The sequence below is a fragment of the Vidua macroura genome, chromosome 4, assembly GCF_024509145.1.
Source record: "Vidua macroura isolate BioBank_ID:100142 chromosome 4, ASM2450914v1, whole genome shotgun sequence".
In the NCBI taxonomy this organism is placed as follows: Eukaryota; Metazoa; Chordata; class Aves; order Passeriformes; family Viduidae; genus Vidua; species Vidua macroura.
Genome location: NC_071574.1, coordinates 22,039,623 through 22,062,159, shown reverse-complemented (window position 1 = coordinate 22,062,159; position 22,537 = coordinate 22,039,623).

The window sequence follows — 22,537 nt, the reverse complement described above, 5'->3', positions numbered from 1 at the left end:
CCCTCACAGAGAAGGGACATGTAAAACCAGCAAGGAGTATTACTCTCCAGGGTGCGACGGTAACTCAAGTCATACCTTGTGCATGGGCGTTTGTATTTGTGTGATCTCCTGTTGAGTTTAGAAAAACAACAACAAAGCCTACAAAAGGATAATGTATAAGGAAATGCCAGAGCCTGGGGGAAGGTGACATGCAGTGCTGTGATGAAGGAATCTTGTTCATGTCTGCTGCTCAACTGACTTAATGAGCTGCGCTAAAGTCTTCAATTTGTACAGCTTCATATGGCAGAAAACTACTTTTAGTAGTTTTAGTAGTTTAGTAGTAACCTTCTAAATCCCTGATTCCTTATCTGTTTATAAATAGCACAGCCTTCAGCAAGTCAGCATGTTCCCCACCACTAGTAAACACTACACAAAAGTTCACATGCAGATTTCTATGCCATTTTACAAAAGTTCCCCAGCCAGAAGCAGCTCTCATTACTCCACGTAACAACTTGGTTTTCTTTCCTGTCCTGAGAGCTATCGATTTCTGAGATTTCCCAAACAGACGTGTGAGCGTATATCTGGTGTGATATGCACAGGGTGCCACATGGATTGTGGGATGCTGTACACACAAGGTCAGTACACACAGCAGCACTATCCCTGGGGTTGGGGGCATACAGAAGGTCAGGAGGTGGCCAAAATGTTCTTCCCCACCTGCATTATTTCACCAGGTACCAGCCCTATCCTACTGTAATAAGCACTGCAGTTCTCAGTAATTGTCCTTTTATTTTCTACTTCCCTACACAAGGCAAGAAAACAACAAAAGGCTTGCATTTACTAAATTTGCTTTCCTTTTCCCACACTAACTCTTCCACTTCTCTGCTCCAATAAATGACATTACAAAACATTGTAAACTCTCTGGGGAAAAGCCCATGACCAGAAAGATGTAGTCCAGGCGTGAAGAATTTTTGATGTTAGCAAAGAATTTTTGCTGTTAGAAAACAAGGATTCTTTCTTTCCATCATTCCCTTAGCTGTCTCTTAAAACAACTCTACATCTTTACAAATTCAATTTCATTATTTCAAATAATTTTCTAAACTGCTACAAAATTTTTTCCTAAACTTGTTTAGTTTCTTCATTCACTGAAATATATACAGCTACTCAAACTAGTTGTTCTTTTGAGCTCATGCCCAAATATGCTACTTCAACATTTTTCCCAATCCAGCTCAAAGAGAACCCACTGGAAACAGTGTGCCCTTTATCTTCCTGGTTTTTTTTTGCACTAACAAACACATTTTTAACTATTCCATACAAGACATTCAATCCAAAGAAGCAGTTCACTACCCACTGACAGCAGCAAAGCAAAGTATGAAAAATGAAAAAACAACCCTACGCCACACATCAAGAAGTGTTAGAAGTTTCTCTGCAGGCACATAGGTCAGCCTGACTCAGGAACACAAGCTCTAAAGTCATGCTAGCATCAACATTGCTTACGGTTAAACCAATCCATTCCCCAGTGCAAAACTTAGTCTTATTTTTCTCACAAAGGCTGCTATGAGGTTTTCACTTGAGTCAACAGAATAAATGGTTGTGGGTATCAAATCTAGTACTTGACATAAATTTACTGAAAATCAGGTATTAACAGGTTTGTAAAAGTTTGGTATACAGTAATTAATATCCAGAATAAATGATCAGAAATAACTGGTGAAAATAGAAGTTTATCCATATCACTAGAACAGCCAAGTTTGAAGCTACCTGCTCATTTAGGAGAGGACTTAACCTAGGCTCACACTGCATGAGGGCACTGATATTTGTGCCCACTAAAACACAAAATACTGTCATGATATTACCCTCACAGGGGAAAAGAAACTGAACTTCAAAAGCTGGCAGTTTCTTATTATTGACTAAAAGGTCTTTTAGTCCTTTTTCTGATTATACCAACAAAAGAACAAAAGAAGATCTGAGTACTGGCAAAGAATGTTTTAACCCATGTTCTCGTCAAAGGGAAACAAATTACTCTGCCCTTATCTCTGAAAGGAGATCCAGTCCCAGAATAACTTGGCCTCATGCGAGGATGTACCAAAAAGGAGACTTTCAGAGTAAAAAGGAAAACTTTTGGCCTTTGTGATTATTTCTATTTATTTGCTACATTCTTTTCCATCTCGGGCACACATGTTAGAATTCATTGACCTAAGTGGTCACAATTCCTTTGCCTTTTTAAAACAGTGAAAAATATGCCTCAGCTCATTTTGTGTGCACCTCTCAGCCATTTTGAAAGACAAGCCACAGCCCTCCTGTGGGATTACCACTCAGGTACATCCCTTGGTTTATCAACCAAACCCCAAAAGAGAGAGCACGTGGGCTATAGACTGCACCGAGAGCAGTGCTTCACTACAACCTGCTTTGGGGAGGAAAATGCAGAGCCTTGCGAAACACCTCTGCCTCTGTGCTTGCCATTTCACTCCTTGGTGTGGCTTTTTCTGCCTGGTTTCCCAACTCCTGCTTCACAAGCCTGTTTTGTGCTCAGCAATATGCTGAACAGCCTACAAGACCTGTGGCCTTCCCATTTATAGCAATTTAAATTGGATACCAGGCAGCTCTAGTGGAGCCTTCGCTCTGCCAGCTTCTCACAGATGAGTCCTTGACGGCAGTGTGGAGAGTTTCTTCCCCACCTTCTCTGGGACAAGCAAGTCCCACCCTCATTCCCAAAACACTCTGAGTTCAACCCCACACACTTGGCTCCCAACAACTTTATAGGCAGCCTGTGATGGGTTTCACGTCAAAAATTATATTGCAGTACATCTTGTATGGAAGCAGTGCCCCATCCCGACTTTCATTTGGCTCAAACCACCCTGAGCCATGGTAACACCTGGACTTGTCATTGTGACAGGGGCAGAAACAGGTATTTCTTTACTACATACAAATATTTAGGCAAGAGTCACTTTTAATTATTAGATAAATCTTTCCTCAACTCCTAAAGCCAACTCACACTGTCGATTACATTCACACAATTATTCTGAAGCCAGGACAGGTAAAAGACATGGGAAATCCCGTTGGTGGGCCATAGGAACCAATGTACATTTTAAGTGTAGGCCACTTTTAAAAATGATCTGTGAACAAGCTATAACTGCTTTAATCAAAAGTATTTTTACTCTTTTTTTTCTATTTTCTTTCTTTGTTGGCCAAAGTGTTTGCAATCAATAATTATTTCATAAAGCAAATGTTATTTCACATAGGAGGTAAATTTCAAAACTCCAGCTGGTGTATTAATCATAAAAATATCAAAATCCTAAACTTTGGGTCAATTGTTCACTTTGCAAGAGAAGCAGAAAGATTGCTGTAATATCATGTTTTCTTCCATCTTTCACTCACCTTTCAAAACTCGGATGTGAATGGATTTTTCCCTTCTCAAAGCCTCTCCCCTTTAAATGCTTGTTGTTTCTACTACTGATCAAGTTTCTGAGAAATGACTTTATGTAAGAGATTGAGCAAGATAAAGTTGCCACATTTCGTTTTATCTTTTTGGTTGAATTATTAGGACTTAAAGTTGTGGTGACAAGACTGCTACCTTCTAATAGGCCTTGTTGCCATGGGAGTGGGCTTTTTGAAAAGAACAAGACCCACGGCCACCAAGACCTTTTTTACTATTATTTCCATCCTTGGCCAATACAGAAATCCTTAGTCACAGACAGGAAAATGTGGTGTAGTATAGCCAGTAACACTTGCTGACAGTGAAAAACAAAAGGAGTGGAAACTAATACTGCAGAAAGCTGAATTGCATCACAGCCTACAAGCAAAAGCATTTCTCTTCTGTAAAAGAAATGCTTTGTACATCCAAACAATTCCCTTGCTCTGGGACTCTTCAGAGATAAAAAAGGAAAGAAGGCTGTCATCATACAAAGTAGGCATTCCAGACCTGGCAGGAATTTATTTTCCTCTGGAAGAAAATACCACGAGCAAAAACAGGCAAACAAGCAAAAAGAATCTACCAGTGGGCCACCAACTCTGGTGCCTGGACACCACCTACACCTGGGGTGGGATTAGCCACATGGAGAGGATTAACAGGGAAGGATTGCTGTTTGTATGCAGAGGGAGACCTGCTTCTGCCACCCCCATACAGAGAAGTGCCATCATTCAGATCCAGAACGATTAAAGCCCAGCTGATGAACTCAATCAAGAATCACCCACGGGAATACAAAGATCAAGAAGAGGATGGAAAAATCTGGTGTCTTTCTATAGGCAAATGTTTCACAAACTTGATGCCTGCACACAGTTAAACCTTTAATTAAAGAGGTCTGTTAGGTAAAGCACTGACTAAAACCATATTTTTGTGGTTTAGCTCTTTCTACATGTTTGAAAATCCTGAGATTTGTCTGTAGTTCAGCAAAGTACCCTGCAGACTGCTGGTGAAAGAGGGGTGAACAGTGTGGTGGCTGGTGAAACATGCATGAAAGACATTCACTACTGTTTTCTATTCACAGCTAATAAAAAAATACGTTTTATCAATACCTAAGAATTCTGAGTAAAATACTAATTTAGCTGCAGTCTAAGACAAAGAAAAGAAATACCAGAAAGATAGAAAGGGATATCTCCATGCATCTGTGTAGAAGTGATATGTAGCAAGTCACCTCTACCTCCCGTGTATTCAAGCATAATGATCTTGCTAGAAATTCAAGCCCCACAGTTGTGGGAAATTCTACTCCCATTCTGCAGTGCACCTCCTGCATTTTCTACCAAGTCCTCTGAAACTGAATTGTATACAATGGTGTTACTAGAGTTTGCAGTAGAAGAGATTGTTTTGAATGCCACCAAGGGGCACAATCCTGAAGAAGAGTTTAATTGTATGAAATTACTGCTAGCTGGTTGTGTGTTATAGGAACTCCAAGAATGTGCAAATCTGTAGGTGAATGAAGCGGTTCCCTTGATGCATTTGGATCTGTACTAGTTTAGTACTTTAGTACTCAGTCCTAAGCAGCCTTTATTTCCTATGAGTTGAACTAGCAGCTGTGCTGACATGAGAGAATGCTTTTACTTGGAGAAGTGAGCAGCTGATGGTACAGGTCAAGCTGGATTACTCAAGACATCTCAGCATTTCTGGAAAATGGGCCAGAGCAAGTCTCCTGCAGCAGTCAGGAGGTAGATATTGATGGTCCAGGGGAGGGATACAGGGCTCTCTAGACAAGGTGATTTCTTTTCCTTTCTCTTCCCCCTTTCCCACTACTAATCTGCACTGTTCCTGCAACACCCACCTCCTAATCTCACATACAGAACACTAATCTTTAGTTGATGTCTTTTATTCAGAGAGGTGCCTGTATTTTCACTTACACCACTACAAAATGCTCTCTTCATTCTCAGGCTTCACCACATCCCCCAGCCACTTGCACACACTTGCCAAATTTTTGGGAAAAGGTCTCCTAAAGGGCAAAATATCAGATACATTGTCAAGCAAAGGATTGGGACCAAAGAACTTTCTACTGCTGCAGCTATTGGAAAATGGACACAGTAGCTGTTGATGTTTGGGATAAAATGTGAACTACTTGTGTTGCACTCAGATACTATATGCATGACTCATTCTTGCTATGAGTGGAAATAGGAAGTTCATAATGAAACAATAAGCTGTCTCTGAATGCCTGTTTACTGTTTAATGTGTTTACATTTGAACTCTATGATCTCAAGGGTCTTTTCCAGACTATGTAATCCTATGATTCCTTTCTGTGATTCTGTGAATGCAATATTAAATCAAAAAATGCAAACAAAAATAAGGTGAATTAATTCTGATGGCTCTCAGGACCTATTTTCAGAATACATTAAATATGCAAGCAAAATAAAGTTTCTGGGTAATGTCAAAGGAAAACAAATAAATAAGGCCTATAAAACAAAGTAAGTAATTCAAAACATATTGAAGAAGCATACACATTTTAAATATGAAAATATTGTATAAGAAATTGAGGACTGGATGGACCAGTAAGATATTAATTTGCTGAAATATATCACACAGTTCTGTACTTACTCTTCTACCAGAAAAAGGAAAAAGAATCAATTTCCTGGAACATGTATACATATAACTTTATTTATTGTATACACAATGTTGCTCTTCCCACTATGTCATATTAGAAATACTAATATCAACAAAATGCCAGAATTTTTATTGAGAGGCACTGGGAGGTGCCTCTAATCCTAAATTGCATAGACATCACTTCAATTTAATTTATGTAGGAGAAATGTCAAGTGTCCATGAGAGTGGGCCTCCTGGGAAGCATTCAGAAATGTAGATGCAAGGCCCATGCCTGTTCCTATTTAACCACATACCACCCTTAGAAGCAGAGACTTGAAATTGAGTTAGGGGTATTCTTTTGGTTGTCAGCTTTTTCCAGGCTGTATTTCAGAACTGGCTCCATTTTCAGTCTCAACTTACACTGTCTGTCCCCTAAGGTAGTTTCATCAGGATCTGGATACAAGCTCTGTAAAGAACATTGTAGTGCAGACATCTCTATAAGTATCACTGTAATAAGTCCCAACAATGTTTCCAACAATGCTCAGGTGTCTGAATATTTATATCAGACTCTTCCTCACTGACGCCAAGCACCTCCTATGCAAGTAAACAGCTAAAGATCCACATTTCCAACCTACCTCCTGCCTCCCCACCCCTACAAGCACATGTTTTTACACCGACTTTCTTCTTTTCTCTGAGGGGATGGTGTACTGGGGGGAAGCACAAATAAAAAGCCATGGTCTTTAAATTTGATTTGAAGGTGGCAAGTTTTGTGGTGGTTTTGATCTCCTCCAGGCATTCCATAATCGTGGGCCAAGTTGCCTAGAGATCTTTGTCTCCCACACTTCCAAGTCTCTCTGTTGTGGCTGACAGATCCATTGTTTTGGAAGCATGTAGTTGTCATGGGAGGTCATGATCTCCCAGGCGTGAGGCAGTCCCTTCCCTACTTTGGGTTGGGCTTTGAAGATAAAAATGGTAAATTTGAACTTGGGTGCGAGTGTGTTTGATAGAAAGCCTTTCCCTGCGCTCCTTCAAAGCTTGTGCCAGCAGACAGTGGGCACTGCAATAGCAAACCTCAGATTACAGTGATTTTTATTAAATATTATGGTTTAATAGCTGAAGCCAGCTGGGTCAGGGCCCACAGTGCCTGGGATAATGCAGACACATAGTTAGTGGCAGTCATTTAGGCAGAGTGCTTACATTTGACCTTGTATTTCTTCCACTGTGTCCCCTCGCTTGTCACCAAAAAATGTCTTCAGTGACACCAGCGTAATGCTGATGTAGTATTGCCTTAAAAATTTCATCTAAGAAAGTTCCTCAAAGTCAATCCCATATAAACACTCAAACGTAGATCTGAGGTTCATGCCTGCTCCTATATGACAAAATTAAAGAGAACCCACACCAAACATTATATTACACCCCTGGTGTGGATTCTGTGTCTTCCTACAGTGTGTCTGTAACATAAACCATTTCAGGGCATATCACCTCCCTCTGCAGAGGGGAGAGAACACAAATATAAATACAGGCAACATTTGCTACCACTGAGCTAACAGGCACACGCTCAGGTGATCCTGACTGAGCCCTTCCTTGTCGTTTTCTCAGGAACCAACCCCGCCGCATGGTGTGTGACTTCAATTCTTAGGGTTTTTTTCCTTCCTGCACTGATGCTCTGTCATCTAACGGGTACCAGCAGAGTGGATTAGACCTGCCTGTCAGCTTTCTCTGCCTGTGTGAGCTCACAGAATAGCCCGGGCTCATGGCACGCTGGCCCTGCTCCTCTTGGCAGAGAGCTGAGCTCGGGTTTCTGGCAGCGCATCCCCCAGCACACGACAGATGTAGGGCTGCCCTCGCCCGGGTGCAGCTGGGCAGCCTAACAACGGCACTGGCCCTCTGCTCACCCAGCTTCTTCTGCTCTTACAGTGGGAGGGGAATAAAGAATATTTGTGGGAATGTATCAGCACCTACAGAAAGGACTGTACAGCAAAACTGCACTGGAGTAGAACAATGTAAAAAAAAAAAAACAAAAAACAAACCCAAACAACAGAACAATCCAAACCAAATTATATGGGGTTTAAGAAAAACATCTTTAAAAGCAACAGAGTTATGTTGCTCAAAACCTGGTTAACAATGCCAGCACCCAACATCACACACTTGCCTGCTCCCCAGCCCACCTCAGCAGCTCAGGCTTCAGCTGAATGAGCCAGGACTTGGGAGAGCCAGGACTTGGGCAAGGCGAGTAAATGGAAGCATTTGTGCTCCAGCACGCTCTGAGACACCTGAAGAAAGCTGCAAGACAAGCCCTCTGCTGACCACTGTCACACCTGAGAGTTGCTGGATCTCTGCTTTCAAAATAGACTTCCCCAGCACGTACCCTCTTGGATTATGGGCAGGAGCTGGACATATTAATCAACAAATACTGCCTAAAATGTAGATACTGCTGGAAAGGTAACTTGTTGCTGGCCTGCCAACTCAACAGGCAAATCCTGTGTGCCATACTGGGGGTGTGCAGGAGGCTGGCAGTCTGCTGGAATGTGACATCACTGCCCAGTGTCTCAATGGGCACACAGTGCACCTGTGGCAGCTCTGCACCAGAGAGGGTTTGGGAACAAGCTGGTCACTAGAGTCTCTGTGTGTCCTCGAATGTGCCCTGAACAGCAGCATACAAAGATCATATTTCCCCTCAGACAGGTAGTGCTGCTGCTTTATGAAGCCAGGCAGAGGGGAACATGGAATTATAGTGGGTAAATGCAGTAATCTCAAAGGCCACTTTGGGTGAATCAGGTGGAAAGGAACCTTATTGGCATTGTTTGCCCCTTGTCCATAAAAAGCTTAAATTAGATAAGATTCCAACCACTACTTATTTATATGGTTTACAGAATCCAAGCAAAAAACCTTGCTGTTTAGGGATGGAAGAATTCTACATGGTAGATGCTGTTGGTAGCTCAAGGTACTAAAGGAAGCCTTACTGAGTCAAGCAGAGCCTCCTGGGAGATGCACTTGCTAAGAATTCCAATATGAATCCTCATTCCTAACATGGAGGTAGGTTTTGTGCTGCTTCTCCTTCCTCAAGTGCATTTCTGCAGAGAGAGAGCTGCTCTTACAAGAGTCCAGAGCAGCCTTCTGCCCTCACTGGGCAGCATTTGCAGGTCAGCATGCTTGGGATGGGGCAGCTCCACCACTAGGGAAAACTCCATCAGGAACCCAAAGTACTGAAGTACCCCAGCCTCTATGGTGGAGCAGGATGCTCTGGTTTGGAGGCAGACATTGTGGGTTTACATTTTAATTTCACAGAATGCCATAAAAAATGTGATGGGAAGTATAATGAAGGCATGATACCTTAAAAAACCTAAATCATTAGCACTTCTTGCCTAGAGGAGGGGAATAACAGTTGTGCCCAGCTTTACCTGCATCACTATCTATCAGGCACGAATGGTACAGCTTGTCTGCTTTTTTTTCTTCTTTTTCTGCTTACACACAACAGAAATGCTAGTACTTGCAAGTACAGTGAGAAATAAAGAGCTGCTAGTAAGAGATGAATATCTTACAATGCTGAATTACTCAGTTCAAAACTTGTCATTCCGTCTAGCAACGTAATAATTTTTTAATTTTTAACTAAATGAGATGATTTTTTCAGGTTAAAAAAAATATTGGTACTGAGTTAAGGTTTTAAAAATTAAAATTCATCCATTAGTTAAGTAATTAATTACTTTGATGAATAATACTGCCTGGAAGCTACTTCATTGTATTATCATTGTTTCTCTGTTATAATCATGCCTTCTCCTGCTGTTTTATGGCATAGGGAAATGAGGCACCTTTGGTTAGCCCAGGGTCTGGAGTTTTTCAGGTATGGAAGAAGATGAGCATTACCATCCATGATGGAAAAGGACCCTTATCACTGGGGAAGAGTGTGGATATGAGTGGTTGAAGAGCATGGGTAACCGTGGTGGAGAAGCCAGGAAAAGAAACCTGATGCGGAGGAGACAACGCCTTTTGTGAGATCCTCATGTGTGAACAAAGGGACGGGGCAGCGGGGAGAGCTCTCAGCCACAGCTCCCAGTGACCCACGTGTTCCAGCAGGGCCTGAATTTGTTGACCTTCAGTGCCTAATTCAAATTAACTAAACACTTAGGCTGTGCGTTTGAGGAAGGTATTCGGGGAGCTGCTTTGAATTTTTATTTTGCTGCTTTATTTGGTTTCCCCTCTTTGGGTTTATAGCACAAGCACTACTGAAAATCACTACTGACAGGTTGCAGTGCAGAAAGAGAAAGTTTAAAAATTCCTATTTTGGAGCAGAGACTGGGGAAAAGGAGTCTTGGATACTATGGAAAAGGAGAAAACAGAAAAAAAATTGCTTAAATCTCAACCATGACAGCAATAAAAAAACTCTTAGTCTTTAGTCTCTAGTTTAGTTTTAGTCTCTAGTTTAATGTACATTAAATGCAAAAATCATTTTCATAGGTAAAGTCAAGAAAGGATGATTATTTCAGAATCAGGCTGGGACAAGAGGAAGTGAACTCACCCAACAAAGTATAGCAGAGAAATTCAAAAAAGATATGAAAGGGAAAAAAAAAACCCAGAAGAGACAAATTGGGAAAGGTCTTCCAGAAACGCAATATTCTGAACATCTGTTTTTTCAGTTATTCTCTTTTATGTATCTTTCAGGTTTTCTAAACTAATTCTTTTATAGCCAAGATGGCTTAGGGAGTTTTCATATCTAAAACTCAAGACAGACAGAATGCTTTCTCCCTTTTAAATGGTGGAGAAAGTAATGCACAGGTGCAATCATTTGTTCAAGGTCCCCCAAGGAAGTCACTGACAAAGTCAATTAATATCTTGCCCACTCAACCACATTGCTCTGCAGCAAAGGCTCTTCCCTGTGATGTGCACCAAATTCATTGCATGAGCCATGGCTGCAGATACTTTTTTTTCCTCAAAAAGATGGATAAAGCACAGGCAACTTATTTTTAAAAGTGCTTTAAAACTTCATCCTACCTCAGAGCTTCATCTTGCACCAGTGCTCCACCATGATATGTTACATTTATGTAGATGTATGTATCACTCCATAAAATATCCTGGTGATGCAATATTTCCATTGTTAAGCTGTCAGCAAAATCTTGACCTTTGCTCCTTCCAAGACAAACTTTCCTGTCAATCACTATCTGGTTATACATGGATATGACATTAGACCTGAGAATAACAAACTCGCTGATGGACAGCTTGTCTGCCACAACTCTCTCTTTAAATTGCCCAGAGTTTAAAGCCTTGAACAGCCAACCAGCCACACTTGCCTCTAACCTGAGAGCTATGCTTGAAAAAATACAATTAATAGCCACACAGACTCTAATTTTCTCAAAGCAAACAAGCAGTTGGAGAGTTGTAAGCATTTGAGGCTACACCTGAAAAGCAGAGGAAACAGAAAATATGCAAGAAAGCAGCAGATGATTTGGTAGAGTTTTTTTCCCCCCTCCCTAAGGGGGCTGATATTTAAATTGGGGAGATTTTCAGCACATGACTTTTAGTAGCTAACAGCTGCAGGGGGGGAGGTAAGTGAAACAAATAGTAAAACATACATTTAAAAGTAGCTGATTTCTAAACCAGTTGAGTCAGTGACAAAAATCAGAGTCATCTGGTAGCAACTGCAACTCCCACCGGCTTGGTACAGTAACTCTGTAGGAGATCTCACACGTTCTTTGTCACAAAAGTGATAGTAAGGAGGTAACACCATTGTTTCACATTGCATTTTTACCCCCAACAGCTGAGTGTGTGGTTACAGACAAATGCCTTGACTTCAGGTCATGGGGTAATTTGGGTTGAAAGGGAGAACAAAAAGTGTCTAATCCAACTGCCTACTCAGATCAGGGTCAGCTAAGAGATCAGACCAGGTTATTTATCCAATCAGGTATTGAAAATCTAATCATTTTGATTGAAAATTATCCCAAGTAATAGAGTACTTCCATGGAGTATGACTTCCAAAGAACTCTGCCACTGCTACCTTTTATCAAATAGGAGCACCAAAAATTACTGTGATAGAGAGGAGGAAAAAAAGATTTGTTCATCAGGATAAATTAGAGAGGATATGCTCATGTGGGCCAATCATCCTAGCTTCCGAACAGAATACATTTTGTGCCATTTTGTTCATTCTGATGCCAGAAGGGCACCAAAAAACTATTCTGTTTCTGTCTATACCATTCATGTGCTCATTCCAACAGGAAAAGCTTGAAATACCTAGCCAGCAATCATTCAGGCTTATCGTCTTCCTTTAGGAGCTCCAGAAAAGCAAAGCCTTGCAGAAGTGCTGAACGACAGGGGTCTGTACAACAGAACCTGTTCATACCACAGCTCCCCAAAACTCACCCACCTCCTGGCAGCTCCTGCCCAGCCAAAAGATCCTGCCCTCTCCCATGCACCAGATACAGGCAAATGCAGAAGAGAGAAGGTTATTGCTGCCATTTAGTGCACTGAAAGGGCTTTGGAGAAGAGCACTAAACATCAGAGGTGAGCAGAATGCACTCGTGCCCTGGCCAACAGGATTCCAAGGAGAATAACCCTCAAAAGGCACTCTATGGAGGAAAAGACCGATGTCAGATGCTGAATGATGCAGCAGCACTTATTAAAGCACCCTATCAGGCACTCACATCAATATCATTTACGTGTGCCAAGACCATTTAACCTCACAGCTTCCTTTGAAGTGCTGAGGATTTCCTGCAGGTGCTCTGGGATTAGGAAGTGGATTATCTCCCGAGAGGCCACAGTGTAGCTTTCCCTTCTGTTCTTGCATTGTCTCTCTCACATGTACTCCCTTAGCTCTAACTGCAGCCCATGCTCCAAAGCCAGGGAAAGGGAAAGCTTTGGATAGCAGAACATGGCTTGCTGATTTGCTTTCCTCCCACTTCTGCCAGCTTTGCAAAGGTAAGTAGTTATTTCTGTGTTAATGTGAATTCTCTAGGTATAGGGCAAAGACAGCAGTCCCCAGCTTTATGTAGAAAGAATGAATGTCCTTGGGCTCTCCGAAGAATGAAGGATTTGGTTTTAGGGGAAGGCTAAAGTTAAACCATTCACCTCTTTGCACTGCAGAACTTGCTGAGCACAAGGACATCACTGCCCATGGTCAAAATCTGGAGTACAATGACTGGGTATCCTCTCAAGTTTTGACTCAATACACACTTTGAGAGGACTTTCTGAAGCTGCTAAGAAACTGGACCTGGGGACAATAATTGTTATGTTAGTTTAGCTTTTGCTGTATAAAGTACTAAAAGTTGAATAATACTGGCTGCTCTTTGACATTACCAGACCCATTCCTGCTTCTATGCAAGGCAACAAAAACCGTGTTCCATCAGCTACAACAGGAGCAGAATCAGATACAGCCAGGTGGCTTGCAGGTTTTCACATACCTTCCCCCAAGAGCTTAGCCACCAGGCTCCTCCAGTCACACCTCTTCCCTTTTTGCAAATCTCTTAAAAAAACAAAGTCTCATATCCCAGAAAAAAGAGACTCTACATTATTCATCAGGACCACACCACCAGTCCGTATGGTTTGTGGATCCTCTATTTTAGGAGAAGGCAGTGAACAGGGAGAGGACTGAAGATGGAGTTGAGAAAGAAGGGAGCGTTATGCTTACCTAATTCAGCAACCATAATGCTGTAGACACACTACTGTAAGGAGCAGTATTTTGATATAACATCAGAGAAGATGCACTTTCACTAAACAGAAAGTTTTGAATTAATGGAAGATGATAATTAAGAACTATAACCTGCAAAGAATCCAAAGAGAAAAAAAAAAAAAAAAAGCTGAACCCACTGAATGTCATACCTGAAATATTAGAGTCAAAGTAGTTGCGTTGTTTTTCTGGGTGTCGCTTTCAGATTTGGGAAATTACAGGCCCCGTGATAAATATTTCAGGCAGTTGATTACAATGAAAAGTAATTAACCCAGCTACAACAACAGGTGTTGTATGGGGAAATGCTGGCTTTTATCATGAAGTTGTGGGTGCATGTGCTAAATGCATTCATCATTTTCTCCTTTCTTTTATTCAGAGAATGCCCTGGGGAAAGTATTCTAGTGCCAGCATTTATAGGATATAATGAAAACCCATTAAATATGTATATGACTGCTAACAACAGTGTAGAGGAGGAATAACTTAACTATGGTTACGTAAGGCTGCCTGTTCAGCTGGCTTTGGTGGTGGTGGCAGTTGTAGCAATTCCATTTGAACTCTTTCACCCTGTACTTAGCTGCTGGTTTTGAGCTGAGGGGAGAACTGTTAATTTTTGTGTCATTTCATTTTCCAACTAGCAAATGCATGCAACAGGATTCAAAGCTTGGCTTGCTTTAACAGAAAGAGTCCAAAATACCCCTAAGTATGAACATGGCTGTCTGTAAATAATTAGGGAAGAAAGTTCAAAGTGGAGAAAACAGCTGTTCAGAGAGCTAACACACAGCACACATGTGGGTTTAAATGATGTTGCACTTACTCAGAGTCCACTCCTGAGAGCCAGGCTCAGGCACAGGCTCAAGAAACTGGAAAGGGAAGATGCTGTAGTCAGTCAGAATTGGACTCAGATTTTTGACTCTTTTCCTGCAGCAGTCACGCTTACACAGAAAATGCCCATGGACATATTGCAACCTCTCCCCCTCAATGCAAAATAGACGCAGAATCTTCACTCTTCTGCTTCTCTCTGCATTTGGAAGGAGATGAAGGAGCTGTGAGTCTGCTTTTCCTTCTTTTCTCTACCCTGATATAACCTTCCCCGTGCTCCAAGAGTCTTGAAGAGGAGATGAAATGCAGGTAAAAAAACAGAGCAGACAAGACAGGTGAGCTGCTTTGGTAGAATGGCAAGGGGAAAGCAGCACTGATTTTACTGACTCAAGCTGTCTTCTCCTCCAAACAACAGGAACCCCATCCTTGCTTTTTTGCAAGGGATGTCTTGGGCTGCCTGGGCCTGTGCAGGATTGGAAAAGGGTCAAGAGAAGCAGTTGAGCACAGGGCATCCTCTGTGCATACCAACTCCTCAAGCCCTTGGGGAAAGGAAATCTCCCAAGTCCTACAGGAGGAAATGCATACAGCCAGCACTGGTGAGCTGCAAACTCTCTGATCTCAAGCACTTCATGGTCCCTTTCCCCTTTATGGGTTATTTCTCATTTAGGACTACAGAGCAACATAGAAAAGAAAAACATTAGTATAGATTGTTATCATTCTCCTCACCAATGCTAAATAACATTTACGATGGCCCGTGTTATTTTTTCCCCAGAAGGAAGAGATACAGGGGGTGTGTTTGCAAGGCGGGTTTGTTTGTCTAAAGATAAACAGAGTCGTCTCCCTTAAGTCAGCTCCATTATTTATGAGGGAAGACTTTTCAGCCCCTAAACAGCCTTAACAGCCCCTAAACATGCTCATAAAGTGTAATGTTCCTCCTGTCTGAGGCTGCATGAGTTCAAAAGTCATCTCCCACTTGCGCAGAGATCGCCGCTGCCTCATAAACAGTGAATTTACGGGGAGCAGGTTACATCCACTGACCCCTGGAGACAAAAGCTGAACCTGACACTGATTATTTAATATCTTACTGACAAATGCAGCTCAGGACAAAAAAAAAAAAAAAAAAAAAAAAAAAAAAAATTAAAAAAAAAAAATTAACTCTGGGCATTTTTAAGTCTGGGCTTTCAGGTTTGAGTTGGACTTTAAAATTGTGATTGTTTTGGGTGTTTTTGTGGTGCCTGTTCTGTTATTTTCCATGATCAAATACACACAGAAGCATCTTACTAGAGAAGGAAAAAAAAATAAAAAGGCATTTTCCTTATCACAAATGTAAGGTGGTTCAAAAAAGCTTCCAGTCACATGAAATGAGTGTAATGCTTGTGGTGGCTTTGACAGTACAGTTTGGCAAACGGAAAAGAGGAGGCAGTGTGAGGCAGGTAGAAAATCTGTTTGGGGGTAAAAGACCCTTTCCCTCTAGCAGCTTTGGGTTTCCATGTTAAGCACCTATCTTAAGCCTGCCACCTAAACATCCACAAGCAGCTTGCAATCCGAGTACAAACACATTTATCTGCCAGGTAAGGCTTCTTGGGAAGGCCATACCTTGACACCTGAAGATTGACTGATAATTTTACTAAGGTCTGTTATCTGGCAGGGAGTTGTTTGTCCCTGATATTCAGTAACACCTTGTTGGTGTGTACATACACACTGACACCAAAAGTGGGTTGGAAGCACGGCTGTCTTCTGGCAGCAGGAGCTTTCCCCTTGCAGGAATATCAGCCCTGTGCTCACACTCCTGCCGTGCCATTGGCTCCCCATGTGTGCCTGGAACTGCCCCTGCTCTCCCAGCTCAGAGAGGCTCTCCAGGAATCTGCTCTCCCACCATGCAGTGAGAAACACAACTGCAGGAGAGCAGCTCTCTGGTTAGTCAAACCCAAACATGGGAAGGGAAGGATAGATGCTTCCTGGGAAGGGCCTGGCTGCCCACTATCTCCCACAGCAGAGGCTGTTCAGTGTCAGACCAAAGAAGATCCTACCCACATCTCTGCTGGGGGTTTCTGCCCATTACCACATGAAGCTAACAGACAGAAGGGCTGGTCAATATACTTGCTATTCCTCTCTCAAAAACACAAACAGAAATTAAACCCAAAATTAAGCAAACTTAATTTCACTAAGAAAGCAAAGTATCTGCAATGACAGGCAACAGTTAAATAAACTGCATGTCTGAAACTAATAAAAACCAACCTATTTAATGTCTTTGGGGAGATCTTTCTCCTTGTGTCATAAATTTAAAAATTACAAGGATTTTACCTAGTGTCTGTTTTAGTATTATGCATCACATAATTTTGTTCCTAGACTGTAAACAATGCATCCTCTGTTAAATCTAGGCCTAACATTCACAGGCAAGAAACATGGCCAAATTCTTCACAAGCTGAGATGTCATTTCTCTCCCTCCTGGAAAATCCTGCTTCTGAAAAGCTCAGTGGCAACAGCTGGAGCTGAAGTAGTGGTAGATGCCTGTGTGTGCCTGCCACAGGAGCATAAACATCTTTGACTGAACACCCCAAATTGGCCCAGACTTTAGGAATGCCTCATTATTTCTCTTCCTGCCTCCACCTCTCAAAAAAACCCAATTCCACACACAGCCCACTGCTTATCCCAAAGAGTAGTTTTGGAGCTAAACTGGTATCTGGGAAGTACTTGAGATAATGAGGGAAATAATAAAAAGCAGTGTGGGGAAAAAAAAAAAACCCACAAATGAAATAGTTGCTTTGTGTACAGAATAAAATATAAACTGTATGCATTAAGGGGCCAACTGAACCGTGCATTCAGTAGGTTAGTACAACAGCAGTTATCCAGAAATTGAACTAATTAACCAGTAATAGCACCTTGTGTTGAAGAATTGCACTCTGCGATCATGTAATTAAGAAAAAAAAAATACCTCAAGCATTTAAAAACAATAAAATCTTAGGAAGTGTGTTTTCATGACAAAAGTTAATCTGACACCCTGTAACTTCTGAAATCTTTGTCTTTTCACCTTTTACATTGTTTATGAAATACTTCATAGATGGTTAGCTTTTTGTACATAACTGAGTGCAGAATGCCTTTCAGAGGGATGCACCAGCACAACTCCCATATGCACAGGAGTTATATTGCTTCTGGGAACCAACTGCTAGAAGACTGCAGAACTGCAGAGTTCTTTTTTTCCTGAGTCTTTATTATAGACAGCAGTTTATACCTAAAGACACCCCTTTGAGGTTGCTTTTAACTAAAAAACAAAAATTAAAAAAAAATCTCTTCCATTGGGATAGGTTTTACTTTTTATTATTTAAAAAAAAAAGCCCAAGACAATAAATGGACAAACAATTCTTCAGTGTCACTGACTCAGACCCCACTTTAGTGAGGTGGCAGGCACAGAATTTGTGGCACAAGCTGTCAAGAGATGCTGAAAGTGCAGCCTTGGCAAAATAAAGGTTTGAGGGAATCTATCTGTAGTATTATTTACAGACAGGACAGCTGTGCTGGTGACTGAAGTAAAACACCCTGACTAAATATAATCTGAAGCCAGAGATAAGTAAGTGTTTCAAAGCTGCGTCCCTACAAGAGGCACATGCTTAGCTTTTCATGCATCACAATGGATGTCCCACATGAACTTTTTTCTTCTTCAGGTTTCCTTCAGCCCCCGACTGTCCCTGTCACCCTGTGCCAGATGGGAAGTGAGAGCTAAGCCGATCCACCTCTTTGTGGTGGAAACCCCCCGAGCTTCGGCTACAGGTTACTGAAGCCTTCATGAAAAATTCAGAGCTGGTATAACAAGCTTGCTGAAAGTAAAATGCGTGTCACATTATCCACCCTCCCTTTTTGCTAGCCCTGAGCTACCACCGCTGAGAGGTGGAAAACGTGCCTGTAACAAACTCGCACAGGGATACAGATGCAAAAATGGACATCAAACTTAGTCTTCTTTCCACCTTTAATTTTAGCAGTAAAATTAATATGGTGTGAAAATTAAGGAGCAATAAAAGAACACAGAAAATTTATTTATAGACATACATGGGAGAAGTGAACACTGAAAGCTGCTAAGCTGCTAAAAAGATTGGGTTGTGGAAGTAATTTGTGCCTTTCCCAGTAGTTAAATCCCTGTTGCCTCATATTACATGTCATTTATGAGAGGTAGCATGCCATTTAATTTGCAAAACTATTTTAGAGGTACATTCCGTGCCTATTAAAGGTGTTATTTGCTTTAAGACATCAAGCAAAACAGTGGAAAGCAGAATGACCTGGTAGAAATCAGCTTTGTTGTTTGGCCCAGCCTTCCTCTATATGCTATTGCCCCACAGGTGTGAGGGAACACACTCCCAGCAGTTACTGAGGGTCACCGTGCAAGCTTGTCCCTGCTTTCCAACACCTAAAACCCTGGAGATGGGCCAAGGAAGCAATGAAAACAGCATGTGGCTCAGTTCAGTAAGAGACTGTGGGCTCAAGGAGGTGGGAACAACCTTCCCCTTTCAGCCGACCTCCTCCCCAAGACCTTTTCTTCTTGCCTCCATACTTGAAGAATTGTGTGAAAAATAAATAAATAATAAATAAGAGTGATGTGGATCAACCAGAGAGAGGCTGTGCAGGGATATAACCAGATTTAACCAGAAAAGGAAGGTCAAAGGAGGTGCAACTCCCCAATATGCAATGCTGGAAAACTGGTGACAATGGATGAGGGGAAGGCCGAGATACTCAACAACCTTTTTTGCCTGTCTTCAATGACAATTTCTCTTCCCACACCTCTTGAGTGGATGGACAGCAGGATGGGGATGTGGGAAGCAAAGTCTCTCCCTGTGTGTGTAAAGACCAGGTTCATGGCCACTTGAGGAACCTGAATGCACGTACATCTGTGGGACTCGATGGGATGCAGCCCAGAGGGATTTGGCTGATGCACTTGCTAAGCCACTCTCCTCATGAGATTTGGAAAGTCCTGACAGTCAGATGAAGTCACTAGTAGCTGGGAAAATGGAAAAATTGTACCCATCTTAAAGTAGGATAGAAAGAGAGAGCCAGGGAACTACCACCCTGTCAGCCTCACCTCTGTGCCTGGGGATACCATGGAAGAGATCCTCCTAGGAGTACACTGAGGCACATGGAGAACAGGGAGGTGATTTGGGACAGCTAGCACAGCTTCACCAAGGGCAAGTCTTGCCTGACCAACCCCGTGGCCTTCCTCAGTGTAGTGACTACATCAATGGACAAGAGAAGGGCTACAGATGTAATTTATCTGGACTTCTGTAAAGCAGGATCCCCACAACATCCTTCTCTAAATTGGAGAGTGATGGGGTTAATGAGTGGATTGTTAGAAGGATAAGAAATTGGTTGAACAGTTTCATCCAGAGGGTGGTGGTCAATGGCTCAGAATCCTGATGGACATTAGGGACAAGTGGTGTCTCTTAGGGGTCCATATCGGAACCAGTGTTATTTAATATCTTGATTAACGACATAGATAGAAGGGTCCAGTGCACTCTCGGCTAATTTCCAGGTTGCTCCAAGCCGGGTGGTGCAGTTGCCACACCTGAAGAATGGAATACCATCCAGAGTGACCTGGTCTAGCTCGAGAAGTGGGTCCCTGGGAATATCATGAGGTTAAACAAGACCAAGATCAAGGTCCTGCACCTGGGTCAGGGCAACCCCAAATATGAGCACAGGCTGAGGGATCAACAGCTCAAGAGCAGCCTTGCCCAGAAGGACTTGGGGGTTCTGCTGGGTGAGAGGCTGGATGTGACCCATTAGTGTGTGCTTGCAGCCCAGAAAGCCAAGCCCTCCTGGGAGAACAAGGTAAGTCTTCAAGGCATTTCATGTGCTGGCTCCTGTTGTGACAAAACCTCACACTACAGATGCTGAGCAGAGCCTTCTCTGTGGGATGGTGGGAGCCAGGGTGGAAGGGACACTTCCACCATCCTTTCCACACTAGTTCCTTGCAGAGGCTGACAGCAGACAGGAAGGACCCAGGAAAAAGCATTTGCAGCTGCCTGATGCCTGGGGGAAGCAGAATTCAGAGGAAAGAGGACTGGGTACACAGCAATCGGTGGATTTCAGTAACTATATAGAACACAGGGCCTGAGCATGCTGCATGCAGCATACCCCAGCTTCACAGCAGGATAAGCAGTATTGCCTCCTTTGCCCTAAACCTTTTTCCTGGGAAGCAAAGGTGGGTTCCCAGCTGAGGCTGGAGCCTGAAAGCCCTCCTGCCTTCCAGGCAGGCAGCAGCACTGCCAGGCTGGACAGCCCTTGGAACAGCCTCAGCCAAGCCTGAACACCACGTGCTAGAGCAGCCCTGAAAGGCACCCCAAATGTAATCTCCCTAACGGTTAAATTCTGCACGAGAAAGCAGATTCCTGGAAAGAGCCTCACTTGTAGTGCGTGCAGGTAACAAGTGTTGCTCCATGGCATTTATAACAATTAATTTCTCCTGCAAAAACAGACCTTTGCTTTTATTAAAGAACACCTGGATTAAGGTATAATTGCATGCTTGCTTGGAGAGTTTAGATAAGAGGTTTTAGGCTAAGAGTAGATTGTTATGAATGTTATTGTATTGAATGTTATTTCTAGTGTTTCTTGCTCTTCCAATTCTTTCTTTTTAGAAAAACTTTCACATAATTTCTGCATGTACTCACTGATAGGATGCCACAAAAGACTGCTGTGTACACAAGCTACTGACAACATGTAAGTAGTCTCAGATACACTGGAGGGAAAGCATATGACCACATTTGTCTTTAAACTCACTACTTCCTCCTTTTACCAATCTCAGACACTAAAAACAAGAAAAGAAAAACTGAGCATTTTTTGTCTTAACATTCTGAGATTTGTCGCATGTTTTTACTCAGACTTGAGGTCAAAAAAATGCTTTCAACTATTTTGCTAAGTTACATCTTTTCTACAGATATTTTGTAAAACTCTGTCTTTTGAAGTCAGATCCTACTTTGTCATCAAACACTGGCACAATTACGTTAATAGAAGCAATTAATAATTCACTGGTGTTTTCTTTTATGGTATAGGAAGGTTTGTGACAGTTATGAATAACATTCAGTTTTGTTTGCTCAGGATTTTTTCCTTATTTTTCCCCATCTCTGTTATCTTACAACATAATCATCTCCCTACCTGCCTTGGCTGCTTTTACACACCCTCATTGTTTACAAAATGAATAATTAATGGCTGATAACCTGCAGCCAAATCCCTCCCACCCTATTTCTCCTGCTTGGTCTATGCCATTTTCTAGTTTATTCCAGCAGCTTGGTTTACAGAACTTGATATCACTTACATGTTTGAAGAAGAGAAATGGGATCAAATAAAAGTGTAACAAGGTGAAAGTTCATGTTAACCTGAGCTACAACACTTACCTTTTTACATTTTTGTAGCATTTGTTATACAGCAAAATGAAATAGGTCTAGACTTATTTTTGTGAAGTAAATTAAAAATTCACAGCCCTTCTAGAGCAGCAAGGAAATCACTGCAAATGCCTTGCTCACTTTCTGAAGCACTTCTCCCATTTTCCTGCACCAGCCTACGCCACCCCTGTCCCTCAGTGCATCTTCCCAGCACCCACAAATGCCACTTGAATTCTCCAGCTCTCGTGGCTCAGTAAAACGCTCACATCCTCTTATCACTCATATTATCATATTTTGTCAGTCAGTGCACAAGCATCAAAATGTGATCTTTGCCCCAAGCAGCAAGGGACAGCTCCCAAAGTCTATGAAGCAAAGCCATCTCATGGGCACACGCAGCCCTCTATGCGGGGATGAGCTTCCGCTTCCCTGCACAGCAACAAAAGCTGGGTCAGGGGATGCTCCATTTGACTTTCCTGGGATAGCCCTGACTTCTGAAGGCTCATTTTTAATTTGATTTTCCAGCTCAGCAGCTAAACTGAGACCTGACTGTCTTCTTGCTTTCATTACTTTAGCTCTAACAGCATTTTGCTAGAGTCACGCATGGGCATCATGGTGCACACACTAGGCTGGCCCAGATGTGTCTCTCAACACCTGCACAAGGAAGCTGAAGCTGTCCAAATTGCAGGTGAACAATAAACTAAAATAAATAATAATAAAAAAAAGAAGTTC